This window comes from Poeciliopsis prolifica, unplaced genomic scaffold, assembly GCF_027474105.1.
Source record: "Poeciliopsis prolifica strain line A6 unplaced genomic scaffold, Auburn_PproV2 SCAFFOLD030, whole genome shotgun sequence".
Classification (NCBI taxonomy): domain Eukaryota; kingdom Metazoa; phylum Chordata; class Actinopteri; order Cyprinodontiformes; family Poeciliidae; genus Poeciliopsis; species Poeciliopsis prolifica.
Genome location: NW_026562405.1, coordinates 5,217,986 through 5,242,804, shown reverse-complemented (window position 1 = coordinate 5,242,804; position 24,819 = coordinate 5,217,986). Strand labels below are relative to the sequence as shown.

The following is a 24,819-nucleotide window of genomic DNA, read 5'->3' as shown; positions in this document are numbered from 1 at the left end:
TTAACATAAGGAATTTTTCCACTATAAATAATAAATGATAAACACCCACCATTAATGTCAAGTAAAAAATATATTTTATTTGTTTTTAGATTTTAAACTAGAGAAAAATGACTTTTTTGCAATCAAGTGTATAGATATATTCCTTTCTATGTGTTGATATTTGGGAGGAAATTTTATAGAAATTCTGTACTTTATTTCCTACATATTTATATATGTAATTTTAATCAAAATTTTTGTGACTTTTATAAAGGTGATTCTGAAAACACAGAGTTTCCAGCCTGTTGACAACAAATAAACAAATAAATAAACATTAATGTTCCAGCTCCTGAGGGAAAATCTGTTGGAAGGACAACTATTACTCATGCACTCCACAAACCTGGCTTCTGTGAACGATTTGCATGATTAAAAACAACTGTCTGCCACACGCCTCAAGTTTTCCACCGCTCACAAGCAGTGGCGGAAAACGCCCTGAATGTGCCATGCTAACTGCAAGAAAAAACAACAGGGTGGTGGAAGCACCATGCTGTGGGGACACCCTTCAGTCTTAAGAAGAAACAAGTTGCTTCTTGTTTTGTTTATGATTTTTGGTGGATAATGTACATTTAACATTGGAACTGGAAGACATACGTATACAAAATAAATAAGCAACAAATACAATGAATTATGAAGTCTCTCTAAGCAAAAAAAGGATGATTTAAGACCAAAATAATATAGTGGAAACTTTTGTCATCCAGTTTCTAGAAGAAAGAGAGAACAACGATACATCATGGAAATGGAAATTATTGGTTTTAATTTAACCATAGAAGCCATGAAGGATACAACTAGAGTGTGGAAGAATTGAGAATACTTCTTTTTTTGTTGGATTTAAAACAGACAATATCTAGAAAATGTGATACAAGATATCGGCATCAGAATTCGTCATCGGTCGATATTATATTTCCAACTTGTTGCCGTTTGTTTCTGGAGGTGGAACAAGGAAGTTGCCAATTGTCATGAGACGACGGTAGTGATGTAGCAAAGGATTGTGGGTAGTTTACCTGAAGAACAGGAGAAGTGAGCAGTGTAGACATTTTTTCTAAGTTGTCAAAAGTTTAGCACAATATAAGTAATGCAGGTAGATATCAGTTATGAGAAGGTCTGGGCAATAAATCAATAATAATATAAATCGCAACAGATGCATGGTAAATACCATTAGATACAATTTTAATATTGTATCTATTAAAAATTGTATTTATTGATATTTATCAATAGATACAATCAAACTCTGATCCAGAGCCGCACAGCATTCTGGGAAATGTAGGCAAAGGAAAGACTAAGGGGCATCAACTCACTCACTCTGGTTACCTGGCAACAACCTGTTGCGTAACTTGCTCAGCAGCAGTTTGAGGTTTTTGCCACAAACTGGTTAAAAATAAACAATGGATTGGAGTGAAAACTGTGACTAAACAGGAAAGGTTATGCCACGGATTTGGCAGCATTTACACATTTAATATCAAAAAAACGAATCAGTAATTACTGATATCCACTGATATGAAATGCTTCGATCATGATACGTTTTTCCAGCCATGTCTATAACTGTAATACAAACATCGGCCCACATTTTCAAATAGAAAACCAGCTTTTTTCTCTATTTATGCATAATAGAAAATAAAAACTGGATAACTAGCAGCATGTAACATAACATAAATATGCCTTCCTGCTCGCACTGAGACGGGAGTGAGGTGTGTTAGCATTCAGCTGCCATCCTTTGTCTCCAACACCTGGTCAGGTGTGCGTGAGCTCTCCCGCACACCTGGCCGCTGTAATGAGTCAGGAGGCTAAGAGGCTAATAAGAGCCTAGCCGTCCCAAACCCCTTTTTAACGAAGGCTAGCAGCTGCGGGGCTAACGCGGCTAACTGCCACAAGTTGGGAGAGCTGGCTAAGGATGGGAAGAGAAGTTGGCGGCGAGGAGAACCGAAAACCGGGACGTAGAAGCAGCGGATAAAACCGGGAGGAAGGAGAAAGGGAGACCGAGAGTCCTGTTTGGTGTTAGCCCCCGCAGCTAGCTCACAGCTAGCTTCTGTAATGTCACTGCATCGCTGCTGTAAATACATCCCAGCAGCCGCCTGTCTCCTTTACACGTGTGGACAGCCGCTAAAAACTCCGTCTTCCCGGGGAGAGAAAAGCCTCTCCCCCCGGCGGACAGCTCACCTGCTCCGGACTCCCGGCCGCAGTCTCACCCCGGCGAGCCCGAGAAGCGAAGGGAAAGAGGCGCCCGCTGCTTTTTTATTTCCAAGGACACAAAATCGCCATGACAGTTTAGAAAAATGCATAAAAAATTAGCACGCAACGGAGAGGGAGGGAGGGAGAGAGGGAGAGGGAGGGGGAGGGAGAAAAGAGGAGTGGAATATCTATTTAATCCTCATAAAGCCTCCAGCAGCCCGCACCGCGTTCAGCCTGGATGCGGGGCTCCAGCTCCCGCAAACATCATCCCCCGCATCCCAACTTAGAGGACGGTTCTTACCTAAAATGGCCTCTGCAGCAGCCAAAACACAAACAGCCTTTTTTAAATTTCACTGGGAAGTTTGGCTGCTGCAGCCAGCCTAACCTCGGCTCTCCGGATCTCACATTTTCCATTGGCTGCAGCCTTTAGCGCAGCTGGCTCCCCGCATGTTTCCATTGGTCTCGCAGCTGTCACGCAAAGCAAGCCGAGCCGGGTTTGTCTGAGAGCTATCGCGGCACCCCCGGGCTCTTTTTTTTTCCTTTTTCCACCCTTCTCACCGAATCGCATTGCTGTGTGTCTGGGTTTTGTTCTTACCGCAGAGCTGCGGGAGGATCCAGTCCGCTTCCCACCGCAGGATCCGGCGTTTCCCCCTCTAATGCAACAAAGCCGAGGGGTTTGCATTTCTCCGCCGCTGCCTGCTGCATCACCAATCATGTCGCTGTTTGCTGCTCCATCATTGCCGGGTCTGAAGGGCGGAAGGGAAGCGAAGCAGAGCGGCATTCCGGGTTCCGCTTCCCGGATGCTGAGCCTGGCTGCGGGGTTGGAGCCGCTGGAAGTCGGCGCTCCGGCTTGCGGTCGATGTAGGTAGGAAGCAAACGTCCGCCAAAAACTCTCAGGTTTCTAGATCAGGGTCAGATATTTTCTTTAAAAAAAAAAACAAAAGTTGGAATCTTTGAGCTCAAGGTGTGAATGGTCAAGAAAAAACTGGGAAATTTTGAGATTAAATTCAGAAGTTTTCCAGAAAGAAATTCTAGAAAATATCTTAAAACTCATAAAAAAAGTTTAATCTTAGAAACTTTAAAGAAATCCAAGAAAAAAAAAGTAAAAATTGTGACGCTCATGAATCAGAAATTTTCTGGGGAAAACAGTGAAATTTCTCAACTATAACAGTTGAAAATGTTTGAGAAAAAACTGAAACTTTGAGATTTTTTTAGAAAAAATAACAAAAATATCAGCTACGCTGAACAAGTTGTGAATTTGTTTATTTAAAAAATTTTGAAAATTTTAGATAAGTGAGTCAGAAATATTTCAGAAAAAAACTTTGAGATTCTTTGAGTTCAAATAGAAAAATTCTGATTTTCAGATTTCTCTTAGAAAGTTTCTAGAAAAATGTTGGAGTTTCTTAAGAGTTCAAAAAGATGTACATTTTCAGGAATAAACACAACATTTAAGATTAATGAATATCAAATTTCCTTGGACATTTCTGAGCTCCAAAATTAATAAATTTGCAAGAAAATTAAAATTTTAAGATCGATCTCAAAAACTTGGACATTCTTTGAACTCAAAATGTTGTAAATTTGTGAAGAGAAAAAAAATAATTTTCGTTTACTCTTTTTCTTGAAGTTCAAAAATTGTAAATGTGATTAATCTCGGAAATTTCTGGAAAACGTATAACACTTTGAGCTCAGAATCTGCCAATTTTATTTATTTTTTGAGGAACTTTCTGCTAGTGTTTTTAGAAAAATGTTTAGCTCAATCTGAAAATTTCTGAAATTCTTTTGCAAAAAAAAATATTTTTTTCTCGTGTGTTATAACTATGATGGCCCAGAAAGTTAAAGTTTTTTTCTACCTACAATGTTCTGTCTGTAGGTGCCTGATTACAGGAAACATTTCTTTGTCGGTTTCACCTGCAGAGCAAATATTCTCCAACCGCTTCCTATTCTGTCATCAACAACATAAAAATCAGCCTTCATGCATAGGTTTTGCATTTTTACATTGACAGAAAATCACACAAATTCCAAGTGTCAAAGTTGGATTTCTATGACCAACCTTTGCATCAAAATCCAACATGGCTGGATTTTGATGCAAAATCAACTAACTGTTTATATTGCTCAACCTTCTTTCTATCAGTAACATCTACTGAGAATTTCAATAACATTATTAATTTGTTATGTGATTTTTACGTAACCCTGCTGTTTATAGTTTCAGTTATATTTACTTAAAGGGGCAGTTACTAATTTTCCAGGCATATAATCAAGTAACTGTTGCATTCAGTTGTTATAAAAATGCTTCTTAATTTAACGCCTTAAAATTGGGCCTCTTTGAAACTCCTGCTCTTTATGAAGCTCTGCCTTCAGGAACGCATCCCAACACGGCTCCTCTGTTAACCCTTTAACAACATTTTTACCAGCTTTGCATTGAGTTTGCTAATTGCTGCTGGCTAGTCTGTAGGAGCTCTGTGGCAGAGGAGCTGCACTTCGAAGGCGGCTCGAGGTCCACTCAGGTGTTTTACCGTTGATGGTTTACATGGAGATTAGGAATTTCTCAAACATGCATGAAAGAATAAAAGAAAAAAAGCAAAAGGTAATTTTTTTAAGAAACCGCACTGTAACAGTTTTACATGATTATGTCCCTTAATTTCTTTTGTTAATGTGTAGCTACAATTATTCATATTAACTAATTTTTTTTTTATTGTAGTTATGCAATTGACGACATATGTTTCAGTTATTTTACTGGTTTTTGACTGCACCAAAAAATTTAAGTAAATTGGGTTCTTTTTACTTTTGGTTTGCTATTATTACTATTCTGCATTTGCTTTATTTTCTTGGTTTTCTGTGATATGTTAGTAAACATGATTTTTATCATTTTAAATAACTACATGCTCCAGCTGAATCAATGTTAGTACATTTTTTCAGTGCTTCAGATTATCTTTTGCAGGAAACACATTTTAAAACAAACTTCCACTGGAGAATCAAACACAAGTACAGAGATCAATGAATGAATTTCATGGGTGGAAGGATTTCAGAGGGAGAAACTGAATCACTGCAGACAGAATATTAGATAAAAACAGTGAAAGTTGAATCTGAAGCTGAGGTTAGACTCACAGTAACGCTGCTGCAGTCACAGTGCAGCAAATGATTCCTGCAGACGCCGTCTCTGCATACATAATTAGCATGGCGGCCATTGGAGATGTTTACCCGACTTTCAGCGTTTTGGGTCTCTTCCGGATGAAGACAGAAAAGCTGCAACATGCAGGAAAGGAAAAAAACAACTTATGATAAAATGTGGATTTAAACTCCAAATTTATTGTTTGAAAAGCAACTTAAGAAACAGTTTTTTTTTTTAGTTGTCCTGATCTAATTTATTGCAAAATATTGTGGGAAAATACCAACTAGTTACCAAACTGTGATGTTTGAAGATGAAATCCCAAGACATGCACTGCAAAAACAAAATCTTAAAAAAAAAAAGTTTGGTCCAGTTTAATGCAAAAATCTTAGTTAACTAAAAATAAGACAAAAGTAAGTTAAAGTGGCTGCAAAGGACCTCCACTCCACCAGAGGGCCCCAAGAGCATCAGGCTAGTATGATAAAATACATGTATAAATTTAAAATAATGTATCAACTAACTAATATTAAACATGGAAAAACAATTTCTGTTATTTTTTTTATTGTTGGTACATAATCGATTTAATTCTCCATGCTGTTGCAACTATTGGAAATATAAGTTATTGATCTGTTGACTGCAGATGTATTGTTCATCGGCTGATTATTATGGATCAGTAAATTCTCTTACCCTGTTATTTGAGATCACTTGTAATCATTTTGTTTTATGTAATATAATATAATTGCTGGTCAACATGTTTTTTAATCACAGATTTCTGATAAGTATTGAGTAGATAATTGATCTGTTTTATTCAACTGAGATAAAGAATAGGAGTAAATAAATGTTAACTAATTATTTTGTTCTTGGTTATGCATTCACCATTTTTTTGTTCTATTGGTAACTTATTGATTTTGTATTTAGAAGTGTCTTTGATATCAATAAATAATGACAAATAATTAAAACAACAGTTTGTCTTAGGAATGATGAAGAATCTGACGTTGCCATGTTGGAGTGGGGGCCCACAAATGAAACTCTACGGGCCCCAGAAGGTTTTGAAAGTCAACTGGAAGATTATTTCACTTAAAATATGAGAAAACTGTCTTATAAGTGACTTATTAGTAATAATTTTTAAAAAATCAATATTAAGAAATTTTTGTCTTAAATTCCTATTTCTTGCTGAAAGTTACTAATAAGTTAGTTTTGTCTTATTTGAGTGTAATATTTGCATTAGAAACCAGACCAAAAATATTTGGGAAGATTTGTTTGATTTTGCAGTTGGTCACTGGATTCATTGCAAAAAAACCCCCACAAAATCTAAGTAATTTTGTTCTAATATCTTAGTAAACTTAAGATGAGACAAAACTAACTTAGCAGTAACTTTTCATAAATATATAGGAGCTTGTTTTTAACCAATAATTATTAACATTGATGAAAATTATAACTTAGTTGTGCCTTATTTAAGTGTAATTAGATATTTGTACTAGAAAATAGAACAAAAATTCTTTGTAATATTTTGTGTTTTTGCAGTGTTGAGATGATGTTCTGTTTGATATTTGTTATTAATAAAGAACAATTTTCAGCATTGTTCAAAGTTATTTTTTGCTTGTTTCCTAACATTTCACAGTTCATAATAGTTAATAGTCAAACGTTCTTCCATATTTTTACGTCCAAAAACTCCTTCTCCTCTTCCTTTGTTCTCAAATTGAGGAGAAACAGTTGCTCATAATTGCTGCAGCGCTGCTAAAACCCAGCAGGTGTTTGCAGATTTTTAGCAGATTTCACACTCTGAACTCTGATTTCCACTAAAGTTTCTAAACAAAACAGTTTCCTTGTAAAACAGGATGGTTTAATCACCAAATTGAAGGAAGGAAAATATAATTGTAAAATGAGAGAAAACTAAAAAAGAGGAGATGTTCTGGTCAGGAAAGAGTTAATGTGCTCCTGCAATCCCTGCAGATCCTGTCTGCTTTCTCCTTCCTCTCCTCTTCTTCCCTCCTCCTTTGCCTCCCGCCTTCCTTCCTCCATTCGCTTTGGCCTCCAGCCCAGAAAGAGCTGGAAGACCCAGCGCCGTTTTTTTCCGCTCACCGCACTCCCAAAAATGTCCAGATTAGTTCAGAGAGTTTCCTTTTGAATTTCCTCCTCCTCCAGCGCAGAACTCAGCAGGACGTCCACGTAAACAACCAAATAAAACTATTTCTGCATGTTTGTGTTTGTAGTGGTAGTCGTCTGAACTCGCGCTGTAACACCTACTGAGCTAATGATCCGCCATGCAGCAGCAAACCTCCTCCTTTCTTTCACTTTGTGGTTTTAAAGGTGCTACAACAAAACCCCACTGCCGTTCATTTAAAGGTTTGAGATTAAAAACTGTGAAAAATTATTTTCTCACCAAACGACTTCTGGGCTTTTTTGTTTTTTGACAAAAGAGCATGTTTCAAATTTTAACGTCAGAAAATAAATGCTGAAAATGTTGTACTCTGATTATTTCATTCATGAAAAGACAAATTATTCCCCCCAAAAAAAAACTGGCTTTAAGTTAAATAACCAGTTATTTCCCCCAGACTCTGCCGGGGTTGCTAGGTAACGAGTAGAACTCTGATGGGGTTGCTAGGTAACGGGTAGAACTCTGCCGGGGTTGCTAGGTAACGGGTAGAACTCTGATGGGGTTGCTAGGTAACGAGTAGAACTCTGCCGGGGTTGCTAGGTAACGGTAGAACTCTGCCGGGGTTGCTAGGTAACGGGTAGAACTCTGCCGGGGTTGCTAGGTAACGGGTAGAACTCTGCCGGGGTTGCTAGGTTTTTGAAACAGCTCATTTTTCAGACAACAGAAAACATTAACATATTGACAATGTTGATGTTTTTTAAGTGCTTGGGTTGTTTTTAGATGCAGTTGAAATCCAAATAGAGGTAGAAAGACGTGCAAACGTGAATTTTGTTTGTTATTTTCCCTTCAAAATGAACATGTGTGAGAACAAGAAGTCGGCTTAAGCATCTTTAAAGGGGCAACTTTTTTGTCTTTCCATCATGTTATAATGTCGTCTAAAACAAACTTGGAGTGCTGCCTTGATTGTTTAATGCATGTTTGAGAAATCCTTTCATCTCCTGGCAACTATTCAGCTGAGGCGTTTTCCTGTGCAAAATTCCTAAGTGGACGAGACACACCTTGGAGGTGCAGCTCCTCCCACTCAGCTCCTTCAGACTAGCTAGCAGCAATTAACAAACACCTGGTGGCTTTTCAGTGAAATGCTGGTGAAAATGTTAAAGGGTCAATAGAGGAGCCATGTTGTGATGACTTCCTGGTGTTCCTATAAGAGCAGGAGTTTTTAAAGAGACAGAGGTCCAATTTCAAGGAGTTAAATTGCAAAATTATATTTAAGTCATATTTGATATTTAAAGCATTTTTATAACATTGTTTGTTGATTTTTGATATGTGCCTGCAAAATACAAAATAATTCCCCTTTAAGAAACAACAAAAAAGTTTCTATTGCTGAAATGTATAAAAAAAAAACTAGAGTTTTTTCTAAATTGAGGTGATTCCACTCAGCAAATTTATTTTGGAAATGTCAAATTGTGCAGCTCTGTGGTGAATAGAAACACATTTAGTGAAACAGAAGACATAAGAAAACAATCAAGAACTGATCAGGACAGAAAGAAAACAGAAAGTAAAAGTTGAAGCATCTTTGTATCATGAGGTCCCTCATGACTCGCATAAAGAGAAGTATAACATTGACATTTCTGCTTATTTGCTCCTTTATGCTGCTGCTGCTGAAATTTAAGGAGGAAAATAAAAAACTGCAGATGTCATTTGAAGTAATCCTTTACATGTTCAAGCACATTGTGTTTTACATCTCATGTAAATGTTGTTGTTTCTTCTGTTTTTTTTTATCCAATTGAATCCCATTGTTTAGTCTAAGAATTATATTGGATCAGAAATTTGCATTTAAGTTCCTCCTACAAAGCCACAAACTACTTGCAAAAACTTTGCCTGAACAAGATCTTTGAGATTCATTACACCAGATTATTAAAATAACAAAAAGCAACATTTATTTATTTTAGGTGATTGTTACGATGTTTAAAACATGTGTACATGTGTAATATTTATGCAAAACTTGCACAAAATGCAAATGGAGCATGCTATTAATTATAAAACCTTTTCATAAAATCTTACAAAAAAACGCATCTTCATCTCCAAAGGTTGAACTTTTGTTAATTTCCAGATATAACGAGTCTTATTTCAGGGGAAAAATATGATTCGATTTGTTCCTTATCATCAAAATAACATGAATTGCTCTGAAAACATGGAGGGATCCCAGCAAAAGGGTCGATAAAGTTTCTGTTTTCTGCTTCATGAGGTTGTGAGTTGTAGCTACAGCTTTAGCTAACATGCTAAACCTGTAAAGATGAGCTCTCATGTTCACATGCTAAAAATGTTTGCAGTATTTTTAGTTGGCTGCTGCAGCTTTGAGCATCAACCTGGTGGCCTACTTTATTTTTACTCTCTGCAGCAGGAAAGTCAAACTCATTTTCAATTTGGGACGCATCACAACCACAAATGTTCTCAAAAATACAACAATAAACCGTTAAAATTTTAGTAAATAACTGCTTCTGAGGTTTGATCAAAACATCTTAACATTAAATTATATTGAGCATATTTTCACACTGATCAGTTCCTTCAGGATTTAATATTTGTTTTGGTGAGTTTTTGCAATAAAAATGTCTGATTTTGTGGTGCCAATTTAGAAATATTTGCAAGGCATTTTGTAATATTTGTGCTCATATAAACAACAGAATATTAAACTCATTCTAGATAGAAAAAAGCATCTACATTAATTAAAATTTTTTTATTAAACTTCTGAGTTTGAAAAGGCCAAAAATTGAGATATTTCAGAAATGGAAATTAATATAAAAAATTTGACATTTTAAAGTTTGAAAAGTAAAAAAAAAGTGAGAAAAAAAAAACAAAAAAAATCTTTGAAATTTCTGAGATTGAAAATTTTTTACTTTGAAAGTTTTGCTGAGGCAGCAACAGTACAATGAAGAAATACTGCCACCTGCAGGTGAACGTTAGCATCACTTTAACACAACGATTTTGACAATTTTTACAAAAGATTTGAAAAAAACTCACAGCTGAGTATAGTGAGAAAAAATCTGGGGATCTGAAAATTTTGCGCAAATTTTGTATCATCCAGAAATCGTGAATAACTGCAGAGTTTTGTTGATGTAATTTGCCAGTAAACAGATAAATGTATCTTTGATTGATTGATAAAGTGGAGTCTCTAGAGCCACATGAAAGGGCTGAAGGACTAATAATATTAATCGTGATTAATTGCTTATTGAAACAATCAACTAAATTGATTAAAGAGTAACTGATTACTCTTTAACTGGAGGATACAGACTCAAAAAGCCATTTGGTGAAAAAGCACAACATATTCAGATCATGTAAGTCTTGGATAAGTTTTAAATTCATGTGGTTTTGAATTCTGGAAAACAAAAAAAACCTTTTGAATTATAAACCACTTAACAATGAGCTGGTGATGCAAGTCCTTCCTTTCACTAAATGAAGGCCAATGTTGGGTTTTATGTCATTAGATGTTTTATTATTTAAAAAAGGAACTGAATTATTCCTTTATTTGCATATTTTAATGTATTTCTAACATTGAATGAAAAATCTGCAGAATGTGGCCATTTTTAACCGATCGTCAGAATAATTGATTAATCCATAGATTATTGATTATATTAAATAGTTTAACTTTATTTATTGTGCTTCCTCTGTAAATGTCTCTGTTTAGTCGGTTTGACATGTTTTGTTCACCCTAAACGGTGAAAAGCAGCAGCTGAAACTCTGGTTTAGTTTTCAGGACAGCAGATTCCACAGTGACGACGTGAACCTGCATCGCCGCCGTTTACCGTGAAATAACAACGTGACGAGTTTTGTTTCTTCAACAAGCAGGTTGGCAGTGAAGGCGGCCATGTTTGGTCATGAAGCGGCGCAGACAGATGCTGCAGCTGCTGCAGCTGCTGCAGCTGCTCTCGGGGAACCGTGTCGGCTCCTTGGCCTGGTCCACGGCTGTTGCCACGGTAACGGATGCTGATGCGCCGAGTCTTGGGCATGTCGCCATGGCGCTGCTGTGGAGGGGGATTGAAACGTCCTCAAAACAGCAGAGAGAGAGAAAGACAGATGCTTTGCAGAGGAATATGCTGCACAGTTTTGTCTTTTCCTTTTATTTTTGTTTTCTTTCTGTTGTTTGTTCTCTAATTGGTTATTTTGTCAATCAATGCCGCTCTGATAGCCTGTAGTGTTTGCTTTTTATGTACCAACTGACAAGTAATTATACTATAACTATTTCTCAAAGAAATCATTTGCCCCAAATTGTTGTTTTGAAAAGTTTCAGGATAATTTCCTGAGGTTTTGGGATTTATTTCCATTTAGAAACAATGTTTGAATCCTGAAACGACAGAATCTCCACCCTGAAATATTAACATTTTTAAAAGCCTGTGGTGAAATAGAAGGATTCATGAGTAAATACTCTGTCTTTTACAACATGTAATCAAAAGTATCAGATGGTTGTTTTATTGGCATTTTTACTCTTAGCCGCAGAAAACACTAAGAAAACTATCAGGATGGCAAATTATCTTCTCTACAAATATTTGATGAAATCTGGTGATTTTTTAATGACTAAACTGTAATAATATCAGAACCTCAGGACTCCTAAAGCACGCTGCCTCAAATTACGGAGGAATATTAGTGCCATAAAAAGAATAATTATTTAAATTGTTCATATTACATCAGGCAAATCTAGTCTTAAAGCTTAAATCAATAAATAATTTTGAGAAAGGCCATTTTAATAGTCCGGTTTCTGAACAGAAAATTTCTGAACTTTTATCTCTAAACGTGGATAACATGAAGGTTTACAAATTTTACCGCCAGATTATTTTCACATACTGGCAACATAGTTGACACTCAAGAATGTTTGACTATCAGTTGGATTTTGACAGATTAGCTAGGATTCTGAGATTCACCTATTTTTATGTTTAACTTCAATAATTTAACAATAAATGACAACAAAGTAAATCTCACCTGGACTTTTGTTTTTAAATTTCTCTCTTTGCCTCCAAAACCTTGGATCCTCTCTGAGCTTCTTCATGCTCCTTTTAAAGGGCCGGGGCCCCCATGTTGGGAATCGCTGGCATGAAGACGAAGTGACGACATCAACAAAGTCTAAAAATAAAACATGAGGTTCTAATGACATTTACAACTGATGCCTCATTTCAGAAAGCCTCTTGGTGAATCTGACTCTCATTTCTCATCTAAACAAACAGAAATGGAAACAAAATCGAAACATTTTCCTGGTTTTTCATGAAAAACAAAGTTTGGTCTGATGGTAAAATGTGTGTCATTTAGTATCTAACAGCAGAGGGCATCATGCCACAGAGAGAAAACATGTTTCTGTTTCTGAAGCATAAAAACATATATTTACATCAAAAATGGTACAAAAAGATTTACTGCATTCTTTTATTTCATATAACTTGGTGTGATTCATTTTTAAAGTTTATATTTTTATTGCTTTAGCCAAATTTGCAGCCTGTGTCTTTTCTTTCTTAAGGTAATTTGACTTAAGCCTCCATTTCAGACATATGAGGTGAAAAATAAAAGAAATAATTAGAGAAATTATGATTATTTGGAAGGTGGGGAATAAGATTTTTATTCCAATGATGGTGCCTTAATAATATGAGTAAAGTTGCTCTAAAACTCTGATTTAATGATCCATCTGATTAATATTGTTTTAAATTTAACCTTTTGATTCTGAATGTTTTTGGTTTTTTTGTTTCAATCAAAAGTTTTTAAGACAAAATATGACAATTTTTGTTTAACTACAATAATGTGGCCAATGAATGGAAGTTTACCACAAAAACTGTCTTAAAATTAAGAGTAAAAAGTTGCTTTATTGAGAAAAACAACATTATTTATGAATACAACCAGTTCCAGTTGTTTACCCAAACTTTCTTTCTGACAAGTGGAAAACCTTAAAGGGCAGTATAATCTAAAACCGATTCTATTTTTTACCTTTCCGTCATGTTGTGACGTTTTTCCCTCATCAGAAACAAACCTAGAGTTTTGTCTTGATTCTTTCATGTCTGAGAAATCCTTAACTACTCTCTATGGCAACCAATCAGCTGTGTAAAACACCTGGTTGGACCTAGCCCCGCCTTCAAGACATAGCTCCTCCCCATTCAGCTCCTTCAGACTAGCCAGCAGCAATTAGCAAACACACGGTGCATCTGCTGAGCTCATTTTAGGAGTTATTTGGTAAAAACGTTAAAGGGTTAATAGAGGAGCCATGTTGGAATGACTTTCTGAAGTTTTAGAATAAGCAGGAGTTTTTAAAGAGATAGAGGCCCAATTTCAAGGCGTTGAATTACAAAGTTAAATTTCTTTCAAGTTAAATTTGATATAGAGCATTTTTATAACAACTGAAGGTAACATAGTTACCTGATTTAGCAGTGAAATGGCACCATGTGCCTGAAAACACATCATACTGCCCCTTTAAACCTCATTCCGGTCGCAGCAGAAACACGGCCGTATATCCGATCATCAGCTGCTGCTGCAGCGAGCGTGTGCAGAGGGAGTGGAGCAGCATAAACAGGATGCCAGCGTCTCTTTGCTCTTATCTGTGCCTCACATGTGTTGGTGAGGTTGTGAACGGGCCAGCTGATGCAGCATGTGTGAATACCGAGTCTGTGTGTGTGTGTGTGTGTGTGTGTGTGTGTGTTGTGTGTGTGTGTGTGTGTGTGTGTGTGTGTGTGTGTGTGTGTGTGTGTGTGTGTGGGTGTGTGTGTGTGTGTGTGTCAGCGTCTTACAGACCAGGCAGATTTGCATATTTATATTTATTTGTCTGTTTTCAGTTACACACTCTGTGACACTTTGTTTTATTAGACATGGTAACATTGTAGGCAGATTTAATGTTGAGATGAAAAACAGTGTTTAAGTCACAGAGGCGTTTCAAAGGAGAGCAGTAGCCACACAAACATCTCTTCCTGTGAAAACTGAATGCGTCACGGTAAGTCGTAATAGAGAAATGGATGCATTTGTGTTTTTTTTTTTCATGTTTGTGTTTATAAACCATAAATTTTATTTCATATTTTCACAGCATTAAGACACAAAAGGTGACCAACAGATTTACGGGCTACAAAACATCTTAATTACATTTATTGCATACAATTATTCCAACATAACTAGATTTCAGTCTCTTCAGTTTTGGCAGATGCATAATTATACAATGGTGCATCTTCGAAAAGCAGAAATGGAGCCTCCAGCACAACGAACAAGGATCCAGTAAGTGGCTTCAGGATGATAATTTAACAACAAAACACTTGTCTTTGCCAGCAGCCATTTTACAGCTCATACAGTGTTAAAAGTAGCTGACCAAATGTGCTGGAGCTCAGCTTAGAAAATCCATGTGAACTCTGGTGTGCATTCAATGTATATGTGAACGCCAAGTGGACCAGACATCATTCCAAAAGCAAGAAGTGGACTACAGATCAGGGCATTCTACCAAATGAACACATTAGGCTAATGCTAATGCTAGTGGGAGAAATGGCTTGAGAAATCGTCCAACCACTAACATTTAACACCACTCCATTTCTGTTAGCATTTCATAAAGAAGGAAGTTGTGCTCAGCGTCTTCTTCAGAGGTTTTTGTGTATTCTCCTTCAGTAGTTCTTGGTGCAGCGCCCCCGCAGGTGAGGAGGCGAACATGTTTTTCAAAGGGTTTGATTGGTTTGATCAGTGCAGCTGAAAATTTGGTCTCAAATCCAATCAGATCGACTGGACTATCAGGAGCGAAGACATCCTGAATGAGGCTGTCAGAATGGCTTTAATTTAACTGCAAACTTGAGAGACTGGAAGTCTGGTTTTCTAAGGGCCAGAAGAGAGAAACGGGGCTGGATGTGGTGGCTTTTAACAACTCCACATATTTCTCTTCATTCTCATGGGCTGCACATTTCTTCAAAATGGCCGTGTGAACCACAAACACAACTGCAATTAAAGCGATGCATGAAACACAAATAATTAGATGCCCAACAAACATTAAACTCCTTTGTTCTTAATAATTGGACTCAAAGGCCTCCCAATCAGAAACTAAACATGTTTTAGGTTATTTCCAAACACACGGAGGTGGTGACCCTCTTTCCAGGGTGCAATATTTATTTGGAGAAATGCGTGGCCATCAATCAGATTACTGATGTATGAGGTCTGAGTCTGAGCCAAGTTCTGTAGTTTAAAGCCAAACATGATACTCACCAAGCGGAGCCGGGGGGAAGGGGAAGAAAAGAGTGGAGGAAGGGAAGAGTGGGAGACTTTTCTATAAAAAAAACTCTAAAAATGGGAGAGAAGTACTTAAAAAAGCAACAAGAGACAAAGAAAACAGCAATGATTAAATATCAGAAAGAGAAAAAAGAAATGAAGCTGCATGAATAAACGACAGAGTTTGAAATACATGAACTTACAGAAAATGTTAAAATAAAAAAAAATATAAAATATCTGTGGATGACGGAGTGAGAAGTGTGGGAAGGGCCGAAAGAGGAGGAGAGAAACCCAGAAAGGGAGTGGAGGGACAGCTGAGAGGCAGAGCTGGAAAAATAAACGTTGCTCACACAACAAATGAGGAGAAGAAGAAGAAACAGTTTCCACAGTGTTCTAAAACCCAGCTGAGCTTCTGCAAGACTGAGCGCTATCAGGCCTGAACAGACGGCTGCCAAACCCATCCACACACACACACACACACACACACACACACACACACACACACACACACACCACACACACACACACACACACACACACACACACACACAGTGTTAGATATGATTCCATTCGCCGTGTTGGACCGGCGCTGACAGTTGGGAATAACTGGTTCTTCATCCTGTACGGTGAGTTTCCTTTGCTTTCAGCAGCTGTGACTCATTTTGTTATTATATTACTGAAGTTTAATCTGTTTAATGCCTCGATTCAAAGTTATACTGAATAAACGGATCGGTTAGCTCACAGCAGTCAGTATCCTACCTGCTACAGACTAATTCTGACGATTAATTGGACAAAAGAAAGAAAAATTCACCACATTCTGCAAGATTTTTTATTTAACTTTTTTTATACAACAGTAGAAATATATTAAAAGGTGCAAATAAACAAATATTTCAATTCCTTCTTCACATAAGAAAGTAAGTTTTTTTTGTTTTGTTTTTTTTTTACCTAAAATACATCTAGGGCCAAGCTAAGAAACTGAAAATATAATAAAATTGTAGTATTAGGAGAAATTATGTATGAAAAAGTCATAATATTAAGACTTTAGAGCCAGAATCAATCAGCAAACAGAAGCACATTTGTTTATCTTGACATCCAAAGAACAAAAAAAGACAAAACATTCGACAGCCTGAAGTCGTCTTGTAATTTAATGACTTTATTCTTACAATAAAAGTTTTTAATCATAATTTTATATTTTGTCATATTTTGGCCCAGTACTGTCATAATATCATAGCTACTGACCAACTCAACGGGTTTTCTGACAAATAGAAACAGTTTTGGTGATTCTATCTGAGCTGAAACAAGTTAAAACTTCAGATACTGAGAAAAACATTTATTTGCCCTTTTTTTATTTAACGGACGTAAATATTGGGGTTGAAAGTTTTTAATTTTAATTGCAAAATGTTCTGCGGTTTTGTTCAGTTTTGGCTTATTGTGCTCTGAGAATGTTTTTTTAAGCATATGGTCTTTTTGAAGCCTGTTTACATCAATTAACAATCTATTATTAAATAAAGTATTTTTCCCAACACTGAATCTGAGTTGCAGTGCAGCAGAGCTGTTGGCTTCAGACTGACTGTTGTAACTGTGATTTTCAGTTCATGTCATTTCTGCTATTTCTGATCCCCATCAGTTTTCGTGGCCTGCTGCTGTTTGTGCATTTATTTTCAGATATCAGGTTTCATTTCTGCACAAAAGCTGCATCAAGCCTTCACTTGAGTGGGAACTTTGGCTGAACTCGCCTTGTTTTGTGGTTCAATTTCACAGTAAATCTATTCAGAAGAGTTAACTTTTAAACTTTGCCATATTTATCAAACACTAAATGGCTTTTGAGGAAGATTTAGGGTGAACGTCATTCAGCCAGTTTAATGTTATGAAATGTGTTATTTGTTCTCCAAATAACACACTGTGCCTGACTTTCTGTTGTCCTGCTGTTTCTCAGGATGTTTTCCTGAAAGGCCAGGAGACATTTGTTACATGTTCTGCTGCTCTCTGTCTTACTGTCAAAGAAACGTTTCACCCCTCTTTGCCTGTGGGGGCGCTGCACAAGAACCACAAAAGCCTCAGAAGAAGACACTTAACTGCTTCCTCCACTAAACTTCCTTCTTTACAAAATGTCAACAAAAATGGAGCAGCATCAGATTTTAGTGGCTGTAGGATTTCTCTTATGTCTTTATTGAAAGAACCCAAGACCTTTCTCCCACTAACACATTTGTCTTTGCTGTATTTACCCAGAATACCTTGCACTGTAGTCCACTTCCTGTTTAGCGTTCGCATATGCTTTCGTATGGCCAAAGAGCAGACCAGAGTTTCCCTTTTTGGTTTGATTAGCGATCACACGTCCCCAAATGAACTGGACTTTCTAGACAAATGGACTGGAGTTGGAATAAAGTGGACTGAACAGGACTAGTGTGAATGCAACTCAGTCTCGGTTTGGTTGAAGTGAACTCTGGTGTGGTTCAAATGCTAATGTGAACGCCAAACAGACCGGAAGCTGTTCCAAAACCAGGAAGTGGCCTGCAGCCCTGGATTGTATCTACCCAGTGCATTATGGGTAGAAACAACCAAAACAAACATGCTAGTCTAGCACTAGCAGGAGAAATGACTCATGGATTTGACTAAAATACAGAAAGAAATCCTACAAGCACAAAAATCTAACGCTATTCCACTTTTGTTTACATTTTGTGAAAAGGAAGTTAATGTCTTCTTCTGAGGGTTTTGTGTCGTTTCCTTTAGTAGTTCTTGGTGCAGCGCCCCCACAGGCGAGGAGGTTTGAGGTTCTTCAAAGGGTTTGGTTGGTTTAACACAATCCATGGAAAGAGAACCACAGCGACTGCTGGTACCAAATGTGGCAACTTTGGCCCCCAACTGAACCGAGTCTACCGGTCGGTCAGCTGTGAAAGCACTTTAAGTTGTGCAAATCACAGAAGCAAACTCATCTTCCATGTTTGCTCTCCATCATTCCTCCCATCTTCACGTCAGAAGTTTTTGCTCTCAGAGCCAGAGCGCCGCTTTCTCATGAACCCATCAGTGAGTGCAGCTCAAACTGACCGGCTGCCAGAAAAAACATCAACGCAACAAACCGGGTCAGAATCAGCGCCCTCTGTTGTTTATTCCTCCTGTCCTCTGTTGCATACCGAAGCGTTGCGGTTCGTTCTGCAGGCTCAGTGAAATGATCTCTGGGGAACGACAGCGCCTCTGTTGGCTCTCTGGATTCACACAAACGGGTTCAGACGTGTCGACAAAGCAGCATTTGGAGGTGAGGGATCTTTGTCAAAGCCCATTAGATGGTTATTACTGGCTGCCATTGTGCTCCATATTCAGTGCTGCTGTCTTGCTTTTATTGCCCCTTTGACTCGCGTGATTGTTATGGTTCTGGATGCATCTTTTGCACTTAAAAAGTATGTAGTTGATGCTGAAGAAGAAAGGAATGCCAGAAATGTTCAGCAAACAGGAGAAATAGTTTTTTCTCCTGTTTTGTCCAAATTTTATGAAACATGTTTTAGTCTTGTCTTAATGCAGTGTTCTGGTTTTTATCATCAATCTGAACAACAAACTGACTCAGTTTTCAATCAAATTTTCAATTCAATTCAGTTTATTTATAAAAAGTGCCAGCTCACCAAAAATGTTGCAACAAAAGTTATTTATTTGTTTCTGTAGAAAAAATCCTTTATAACATTTTATTTAAATCAAAAAGGACAAATTATAGGATTATTTTAGTCCAGTAATCAATTATTCTATCAATTATTCTGATGATTAATCAATTAATCAAATTAAAAATGGGAACTTTCTACATATTTTTTAATTAACTTCACAAGATTTTAAAAATGCAAATAAACAATTCAATTCCTGTTTTAAATCCGAAAATAAATGTTTTAAATGCAATAATACAGCACTCTGGGTGAAACTAAACTTTAACACATGAAGCGTTTCCAGTAAACATATTTACAGACAAAAATATTTTTATCTTAAATGCAAAACTTGTTATATGTTTTTTTTTTGTCTTTAAAACCCAGTCAACGATTAAATGATTATTAAATTAGTTGACGATTAGTTCATGATTAGTTTATTGTGATTATGGTTTCTTTGATTTTCATCAGATCTCTTTTTGAATCGGCTGAAGGATTCAGCTGCATTGTGTTGACTTCCTGTTACTAAACATTTACAGAAATCTCCGTTTTATTGTCTCAGTTCTTTGCAGGCCAAAGTGGGGGAGAGAGTTTTTTTTCTATGGTCGACTTTTTGCACCGAGCCTCTCCTCTCCCTTCAGCTTAGCTGGTCTGAAAACTGGTTTTGGTCAGGCGTGCCAATCGTAAATCCACATGTTCAGTGTATAAGGGGTTAGACTTTCCCTTCAGGATAATTTACATTTTATATAAGCAGTCAGGGAAACTCTGTCAGATTCACTGGGTCGTGTTTTATACGATGCGGTTCTGAACTCTCTGACACCGTCTCGACGTCCTCCGAGGGGGTCCTGTCAGCTCTCCGCTGCACTGACTAATAAAACAAGAATGTCGTAAAAATTCCTGGGAATAAAACCCCAGTTCAAGGTAAATAGACGTATGCACCATTATTATTATTAATAGACGAAAAAAGACTTTCACACAGACTTCTATTGTTGATCTCTGCCAGTTTTACATAATTGGTTGGACTTTTTCTGACCTGTTGAAGCCCATTTGTCGCATAATCAGAACCAGTTCTATGAATTTTACATTATTTTATTCAGTATTTGGACTCTCGCATCAGACTCAGTCCACTGTGTAGAAAGTCAGACATTTTGTTATGTCGAACACAGGCTTTAATTTTACATCCACAACATGGTGTCACTCTTCCCACAAGAAGATATCCGCATTAACCACCAAGGCCTGCTCATAAACATTAGCTCCGCTAACGCTAACTGGCTACATCAACGTAAGATTTAGCAGAAGCTAATGCTAACGCGCTAACTTCAGCCATGTTGATACCCCACGTCATCTCCTCACATTCACAGGTGCAGAATGTGAGAAGAGGAAACAGAACTGCTGCAGATTTCAAAATAAAAGCATCAATATAAAGGTAGAACTACTTGAAGAATTCATAACAATTGATAGCCAGAACCAAAATGTCAAACTGTATTCAAGTGAAAGCTTACAAAACAGCCGAGTAAATTTGCGCTTCAGGATTTAATTTAGCAGTAACAATAGCGAATTAGCGGTGTAGAGTGAAGTGAGAGATGAAAGACAGATAAATATCCAAGAGCCATATTGGAGGAATCGCTTCAGTCTGTTGGGTGAAGGAAAATCTGACCCAAGAATCAAAGGTCTTTGCTCAATGGTCCAATTATTCAAAGAACAAGATCTCATGTTTACTTGACTGGGTCACCCAATGTGTTTTATTTATTTTAAAAATGTTTCCAAAAATATACAGCTAATTTAGAGTGACTAAACTAAAATCTGCTTCAACTTAGTTTTAGTTTTGTTGTTTTAGACCCTTTTGCTGACAAATGCATAAGTTAAACAAATTGTTTATCAATAAATATGGAGTCTTAGAGCATCTCAAGGTATTCCAAATAGTGTTATTTTTTAGTAGCTCTAATTTTAGACATTTTAGTCAACAGAAAGTCTGGCACCCAGCTGACGTTTTAACAATTATAGGTAAGCAACTGAACAAGGCGCATGTTGTACTTCACATTAAAATCACAGCGGAGAAAAGTGGTCATAAATGAGCAAAGCTCATAGAGTTTTATGGCCAGAAAAGACAGAGAAACATGTGATTTCCTTGTTATTTTTAATGTGGCCGATGAGGCTCAACAGGCGGGTCTATATGTAGCAATTATAATAGGAACCCTGTTTTGAAACCTAATAAATAATTAAAGCTGAAGTAAAATTTTCTTTAAAAAGGTTTTTTAACAATGTGTTGCTTTAAGGATTTTGTGCAAATATTCAACCAAGTTATGGCAACTTGTAAAACATCTGGTACATTTTTTCCATTAGTATATTTGACTGTTTATTGCTAAATTGTTCAGATTGAAAATGGAAAACAGAAAATTATATATTTTTTATAAACAAATGACCAGAAAATTGTTTTTTTTGTAAATTTACTACTGTTATGTGGTTTTAAAGAGGATAAAATTTACATTTCACTGGCACCGGACCATTACCTAGCAATCCAAGCAGGACTACATTTGGTCAGTCAGTTCTGCTGCTATAAAATGGCTGCTTCGTTTCTTTGACGTTACCTTAAATCAGTGATCTCAGATTAATTGGCATCAAGAAGAGACTATCTCAGGTGATTAATTGTTTTGTGTTTTTTTAATAGAAGTTATTCTTCGCTTAGAAAGACAACCTGGTGAAACGTTTTATTTCTCTGGCTCGACTCCGGACTGCAAACCTGACCTAGAGAGAATTTCCACTTCACACTCGGGCGAAGATTCAAATAGACACACAGGCCTTTCATTGGCTTATATTATGACAAGTGAAGTCAGTAATGTGAAATGGAAAAATTAACGTTTTACAAATGGTGACTTAAAAACAAAATAAGAACAGATTGCAGAAACCTGAACTGCTAAAACATGTGTAGCTTTTGAAAAGGTTTCAAACATGAAGCTCCTTTTTTCCTCACAGGGCTTCCAGGAAAGTCCCAGTACAACAAAAACAAAAGCCCAAACCTTTGAATAAATCTATTTAAATCTATTTATTTTCCCTTTGGGGTCAATCATATATTTTTGAATTGAACTGAATTGAATCTAACAGTGTAGATCCCTCTTTAGCAGAACGATTCATCAGAAAGCCATCACTGTTTTTTTTGCAGCATTGCTTCAGTCCTTTGAGTTTTCCAGACTTTAGTTTATGTACATTAATCTTTGTACAGAAAGATTTATGCCCAAACTGGATGTGTTGATGAGCCAGTTTGGGCCAAACATCAGCAATAGAAACAAAGAACAAGATGGAGACAAAACAAGTCCGAATGATCAGCCTCCCCCACCAGGCTGCCTGCTGGTTTGAGCTTCTCCAACGATCCCCAGAGGTTTTGTGGTTTGTTCGGCTGGAACAATGCAAAACCAAGTTGTGCTGACAAAACATGCTTGTTCAGTTGTTTTCTGTGTGTCCTGTCATAAACTTTAACAATTATAACACACCAAGACTTGTAGATTTTAAAAGGGAACTATTATGCAAAATTCACATTTTGCACATGTTTGTACTTCCATTTGGGTCTCCGGTGTTTCTAAAAATAGACCAAGTGTTTTGTGGTTGAGGGACCTGAACGTTACTAACTGGGCAAAAATGACTGGCGCTTCCTTTGTAGCATAAACATCTACCCAGGATGTGAGCATGGAGTCTTTTCTCCTTCATTTTTATGGCAGTTGGTAAGCAATGTTTAGATGCGCATTACTGCCATCTATTGGAATGGAGTGTGGATCGGGACGCTAAATATACCAGATTTTAAAAATAAATAATAATAAAACAAAATGAAAAACTATCTTCTGTCTTTTAACCAAAAAACCCCAATAAGATCCAGAAGTTGAAAGTTTTTCCAAAAGCTCTTTTATGTTCAACTGTAATTTGTTGTCATGTAATTAATTTTCTCATTTGAATATTTGGGATAAAACAATAAGTTTCACTGTTTCTTCTTGAAAACAAAAATCATATTTTTCTGTAGAATGTTTTTTTTAAATTACAGTTGTCAGATTAAACAGCCAAAAGTGTTTTTAAATCTGAAATACAATTTGTTGTTACAGCTAAGTGTATTTTCTCTGTCCTTTTTCTTTTTATTTGTTCGTTCTTGTTGTCTTGTATCACATTTGGACTCTAAGAGACACAAAGCTCATCCGAAGAGTTTATTATCCAAACTGCAGAGTTAAAGGAAGTTGAATGGAGTTTAGGTCCGAATATGAATTAGGGAATTCCCAAATTCCTGACATCTTTACATAATCACACCCACCTGCACTGCTTGGGTTTAGAGTAACAGCTGTGATTTCTGTTGAATTTGTGCAGCTGAGGCATATTTTTATTCCAGATCCACGTGCGATTTTTCCAGATGCTGCAATAAGCTTTAAGGAAGTAGCTTAAAGTTTTGTGAGCCATTCGTTTCCATGCATCCTGCAGCATCTGCCATCTAAGTCTCATTTTAAAAATAAGTCCCACAACAGTAATCCAGTTTATTTATGTCTTATTATTTATGCTTAAAACTGTTCTAATTTATGGTGATGTTAAAAAGTGCTGATCTGCTGGCTTGGCCAGCTGTTTTATATGTCACAATACAAACTTTGGTTGTTGGACACAACTCCTGTTTGTGGAGCCTGATGTTAGATTTAGGGGAGGAATGGAGCTTTGTTCATGTTTGATTTATGCTTTGGATTTTTAAAAAGGTCCAAGAGAAAGAATATTAAAACAAGATTGGATCACAAACTGAATATAAACACAAGAACTCGATTCTCCAAGATGAATCGAATAAATAAGTCTTAGTTCAGTAACATATGCAGCTGTGCTCAGCAGAGGAATGCAGATTATAAACAAAAGTTTATGCCAACATGACAGTGACAGTTAGCTGAAAGCAGCTGAAATGGTTTGACTAAATGACAGGTATGAGCTGGAACAGGTGAGCAACCAGTTACCAATCAGCTGACTGAAAAAACAGATTCAATCACCTGTTTTTTATTTATTTAGAAGTTTTCTGCTCTAAGTCACATTTCAACAAGTGGCAAAATATCAATCCCCTCTGATTTAGTCCGACTTGTGCCCTTCCTATACAGTCCGTCATGAAGAACATGCATGTAAAAGTAAGTGAAGGTTTTTATTTACCCCATCAGGTCTTCCCAGGAAATGCTCTGATATATCAGTTTCCCAAACATTACAAATGAGTTCAGGTATATTCCAACAACTATGGAGTGTTGTGTAAAACATTTTCTGCAACTGTCATTTCTTCCAAGCGCTGTTAAATCCTACAGTTTATTAAATCAAGTAACTCCACTGCAAAGAGTAATTTATGCATCAGGTGTTTCAGGGTGGTTACAATAACTGAACAGAATGTTTTTGAGCTACTTTGTGGTTAACATACAGAAATAAACAACAAGCTTTGCAGCTCCAGCTATTAGCTTGTTGATCAGAATGATAATCAGAGGTTAGATTTGTGAACTTCCAGAAAACACAGGAGAAATGTTTACATCATCTCTTAGTTTAGCATGCTAATTAGCACTACATGCTAACCCAAACCTAATCTGAGCTCAAGAAAATGTTGTGTG

At 36.8% G+C, this 24,819-nt stretch overlaps 2 protein-coding genes across 2 annotated transcripts in view; one reads left to right on the top strand and one right to left on the bottom strand.

Annotated features, from left to right (window-relative positions):
- The window catches only part of LOC129372736 (chromodomain-helicase-DNA-binding protein 6-like), a 53,294-nt gene extending 50,453 nt beyond the window's left edge, over positions 1-2,841 (bottom strand). The window contains 1 exon segment of the mRNA XM_055050196.1: positions 2,798-2,841. The gene's annotated coding sequence lies outside the window, so the exon portion shown is untranslated.
- Positions 2,842-16,142: 13,301 nt separating this feature from the next.
- Positions 16,143-24,819, top strand: part of LOC129372840 (RIPOR family member 3-like) — a 30,143-nt gene continuing 21,466 nt past the window's right edge. Inside the window, 1 exon segment of the mRNA XM_055050369.1 lies at positions 16,143-16,231. The gene's annotated coding sequence lies outside the window, so the exon portion shown is untranslated.